Raw genomic sequence first — 5,362 nt, 5'->3', positions numbered from 1 at the left:
AGTGGGTCTTATGTCAAATTAGAGAGCTGTTGGTTACTAAGATATATGTGTGCCACTATTACATCCTTAGGGATGTCTTGCCAGGCTGGTCATTGTTAAGTTCATAAGCATCACAGATGGATAGGGCTATTGATTGTGTCTCTCCCTTGCAATTTACATAATACTTTCTGGTACTATAAAAGCTGGACCACAGGAAGGAGGCTTTCAGGCTAGATCCAGCTTAGATATTCTGAATCTTGTGTCCAATGTATGTGGTGCTGACTTCTGAGAAGAAACCAAAGGCCACAGCAATAATAAATGGAAATCATCCCAGAAAATCACAACTGGACACAGTACAGAGATCAGTTGATTATGGGGACCCCAGCCCTAACAGATACATCTACAACACAACTCCTAGACTGGAGGTTTAGGGAACATTTTGGATGAGGGGGTAGAAAGACTATAAGAGCCAAAGGACCAGGAAGTCTGCTGTGAGATTGTCTCCTATAAATGACAGGGAGGCTACATCCATGATACTGTTGGAGTTTGTCAAAAGACCCTCACTCACAAAAACCACAGAGACCGCCATCACTGCAAACCACATGAGGATTTTTATTGATCCAACATGTTGGGGACTCCCCTCTCAGCACGCAGGCCAGAGGAGAGACCCAGAACAAATAAAGAACACTTTTTTATACCTTTGTAAGGTGCAGATTTGAGCAACAGGGTTCTCATTGGTGTAGCAAGTAACCCTTTCAGGCATTGGTTGGTTTGTATAGTGACTAAGTAACACTTTGTCCTAGTCACTCACTCTGCCTGCCCCCATGGTGGGTAATTATGATTTGGTCAGGAAAGCAGTAGCACATTTTGAACTTTTGGATTAGTCACAGCTATTAACATCACAGGGAATCCTAGCAAGGTCAGGGTGGTTTGTAGTTTTTTTCTCAGAATTCAGTGTGAGGCAAGGCAGGGGGATTGCTAATCTTGTTATGGTTATTTCTCTGAGAACAGCTAATATTGTTTTGGCAGCTTGTAGGCTCAGTCCTTTTGACCACTAAAACTATGTTTTTACATTTGTTTAGTCAGCCAGCTTCCTTATCTGGCTCTGCACTTGGCCTGCTAGGACAGTTTGGAAAGTCCTTTTTGAAGGGGGAAGGGACTGGGTGGTCTTGAACTCATTTTGGATATTACAATACCTCAACAATGAGGATTCCTAAACAATACCTAATCGATGACAATATCAATAAACATGCTAACTCAGGAGGAGGAAATCTCATGAGGACCCACCCTAGACAAAGAAACACAGGCAGCTAAAGTGTATTGATGGAGGATTAGTCTGTCCCAGGGACGAACCCCTAATTGATTATCCAATTCCAAGTGGTCATATATACCCAAGCCACACTAAATAAACTTAGCAGATATATTTATATATATGCACAAAAATGTAACAATAATAACCAAAGAAAAAGAGGCCATCAACTTAAGAGGGAGTGGGGACCACATGGGAGAAAATGGGGGAGGAAAGCAAAGTGGGGGAGTGATATAATTAAATTTTAATTTAAAAACTTTTAATAAAAAGGAACATAAGATAAAAAAAAAACCTTTCAACTAAACTGATCAAAAAGAAAGTGCTAAGAGAACAGCTCAGTGGTTAAGAGCACTTGCTACTCTTTCAGAGGACCTGAGTTTGGTTCCCAGCATCCACACTGAGTGGCTCAGCTGTCTGTAACTATTGCTCCAAGGAATCCAATGCCTCTTCAGACTCTGTAGGCACCAGCACAAAAAGGTGTACACACACACACACACACACACAGAGATTTAAAAAAAGAAAAGAGGAAAGACCCAGATTGATGTATCTGAGGGGCCTTTGATAATTAATGGATGGTTGCTGGGAGCAGAAGAGTCATTTTCATCAGGGGCGTAGCTGATGGTGAGCTGCCCAGGAGCCCGTAAAGAGCTTTACCTTTTTGCACACGCAAGCAACCCTACTTAAATTCAGTGGGTTATATAAAGAAAGAAAAAGCGAGTGATGTGGTCAGAATAATTGTATGCATACATGAACCTCACAGAATGAGTGTAAAGGAAAAGTCATGAACCTAGGAAGGGTGGGTGGGGAAGAAGGATGTTTCCAGTAGTAGACAGTAAGGGGTGAGAAATGCCGGGCATGGAACATGGTACACACCAAAGTAATCCAGGAAGAGGGTATCTCAACTGAGAACAAAAAATCTCCATTAGATTGATTGGTAGCCAAGTTTGTGGAGACATATTCTAGATTAATGACTGATATGAAAGGGCCCAGCATACTGGGGCTGGTGCCACCCCTGGTCAGGTGGTCCTGGGTTGTATAAGAGAGTGGGCTGAGCTGGGCATGATGGCACACACCTTTAATCCCAGCACTTGTAGGGCAGAGGCAAGCATGTCTCTATGAGTTCAAGGGCAGCCTGATCAACATAGTGAGTTCCAGAGCTACATAGATAGCCACTGTCCCAAAAACATAATAAATAAACCAACCAACAGATAAATAAATCCAGGTTGAGCAAAGCACAGGCAAGCAAGCCAGTAGGCAGTGCTCCTTCATGGCCTCTGCTTCAGTTCCTGCCCCCGGGTTTCTGCCTTCAGATCCTGCTCCATTTTCCTCAGTGATGGACCATGGAGCATGTAAGTTAAAGAAACACTTTCCTCCTTAAGTTGCTTTTGGTCATGGTCTTTATCACAACAGCAGAGAGCAAACTAGGAAAGAGAGTATGATCAAAACACCATTGTATACATGTTACAGGGCATGAACAGAGTAACAACATATAACATGAAATTGTTACAGAGTAAACTTAAAAATATTTTTTTAATGAATGCAGGCAGTATTCCTTTTTCATCAGACTTCATCTGGGTAACTTGCTAGAAAGTGGCACTAACTCTAAGGAAGGGTTTTTTCCCCTAGGGTTTTTTTTTTCTTCTGGAAATTCCCTGCAGATCCACCCACCTAGGGGCATGCCTCTTAGTTGTTTCCAGATACCATCAAGTTGACAAGATGAACTATTACAGTGCTCAAGGAAAACTATCTTCTTTAACATATGGAGATGAGAAAACTGGATACCCATAGAAGAAGAAAACCAGGTCCCCATCTTTCTGTACAGAAATCTATTCAAAGCAGACCAAAGGCTTTAATGTAAGATGTGGACCTTTGAGAGTTCTAGAGAATACTTCAAGGTAGGCAAGAACTTTTTTAAAAGGATGCTAATAGCTCAGGAAGAAATAGGAAGAATTGATAAAATGGGATTCTTGAAATTCAGAAGATTCTTCATAGCAGAGGGAACTATTATTAATGTGAAAAGTTGGCTCTGGAATGTGGGAGAACGGTTGTGAGCACTTCGTCTTCCTGGAGATTAGTACTCAGCATATAAAAAGAACTCAAAAGTAAACATTAAAGGAAAACAATCCAACCAATACGTATGCAGCAAATCAGACAGTTTCCCAAATAAGTACAGATGGCCAATAAATGTGTGAAAAATGTCCAGCATCCTTAATAATCAGGGAAACGCAGGTGAAACTGCTCTGAGATTCCCTCTCACTCTCGTCAGGATGGCACCTGCTGGTGAGGATGTGGAGCAACACCTTATTTGTGGTTCGTGGGTGTGGTGGTTTGAATATGCTTGGCCCAAGGAGTGGCCCTATTAGCAGGTGTGGCCTTGTTGGAGGAAGTGTGTCACTGTGAGGCTGGGCTTTGAGCCCCTCCTCCTAGCCATGTGGGAGACAGTCTTCTGTGCATCTTCACAACAAGATGTAGAACTCTCAGCTCCTCCAGCCTCATGTCTGCCTGGATGCTGCCATGCTTCCTGCCATGATGATAACGGACTGAATCTTAGAACCTGTAAGCCAGCCCCTTTGTAGGAGTTGCTGTGGTCATGGTGTCTCAGTACAGCAATGGAAACCCTAAGACCGTGGGAATGTGACATAGATTCAGTCACTAATGAAACCATCAGGGAAGTTTCTAAACAGCTACACTGAGAAGTACCATGTGTTCCAGGTGTACACTACTGGATACATAGTGAAAGCAGTCTGAGTCAGCATGTAACAAAGAAGCGTGTGCAACAGCGTTTGCGTGGTACAGTAGCCAAGCTATAGCGTCAACCTCCGTGTCCATCAAAAATGAGTATGTAAGAAATACGTTAGAGGCTTACTTAGTCTCCAGCATGGAGTGCTAGTGGGGGCTGGCTGAGCCTAAGATATGGAGTCTCCTGGGAAGGCTTCCAGCCACTGGAGGCAAGCTCTTGATGTGGACAATAGGACCATAGCCCTGTCTTCCCCCTTTTTGCTTCTGTCTATGAGACCAGGGTTTATGTTATCATATACATCCGCCATGATGCACCAGCTCACCATAGGTTTCAAAGTAAAGGGGAAAAGCAACCATGACTCAACCTTCCCAACAGTGAGAAAAAAAAAAAAAACCAAAAAAGCCATTCCTCTTCTCAGGTGTGACAGTCGCACAGTGCCAACAGAAGTCATTAAAGCCAAGTTTACTTCTTTTCCTTTTATTTATTCACTTTTTAAAGATGTATTTTATTGTATGTGCATGGGTGTTTTGCCTGCATGTGTGTCTGTGCATCACATGCAACCAATGTCCACAGAAGTCAGAAGAAGATGTCAGAGTCCCTGGAACTGGAGTTAGAGATAGCTGTGAGCTGCCATGTAGGTGCTGGGAATCAAACTTGTCTCCTCTGGAAGAGCAGCCATTGCTCTTAACCACGGAGCCAGCTCTCCAGCCCCAACTTCCTTCTTTCTGTTATAAACAATGGTAGATTTCTAAGAATTTCTGTATTACAAGCTTTGATGTGCTATTCTTTCATTTAGTTCATTTCAGAATAGTCTCTAAATCTCTCTCTCAAGAATCCTTTTGGCATGGAGATTCCTTAATTTAATTTATTTTTTATTGCAAGCTTAATTCCATTATTATCTGAAGGCATACCGTTTTAGTCAGGGTTCTCTAGAGGGACAGAACTGACAAAATAATATCTACATATTAAAATGGGATTTATTAGAGTGGCTTACAGGCTGTAGTGAAGCCACTCTTCTATCTCCTGATGGGTCAAGAATCCAGTAGTTGTTCACAGAAGGTCTGTGGTCTCTCAAGTCCCAATCTAGGAGTCTTGGAGGATTTTGAGAGAGCAGCTGGTCTTCTCTTTCTTGGTTGGAAGCCCAAATAAGTGGATTCTAATACCAGTGGAGGAATGCCTTGGCAGGAGGATAGATGAAGTTACCAGTGAGAGTGAGGGCAAGCAGGCAAGAAGCAGAGGCTCCCTTCCATCGTGTCCTTTAATGTGGGCTGCCCAAGAAGGTGTGGCCCAGATTTAGTGGTCTTCCCAACTCAAAAGACCCAATCCTTACAGGT

The sequence above is a fragment of the Mus caroli genome, unplaced genomic scaffold (assembly GCF_978045245.1).
Source record: "Mus caroli unplaced genomic scaffold, Mus_caroli_1 scaffold_13, whole genome shotgun sequence".
NCBI lineage: Eukaryota > Metazoa > Chordata > Mammalia > Rodentia > Muridae > Mus > Mus caroli.
This window is presented reverse-complemented; position numbering follows the sequence as displayed.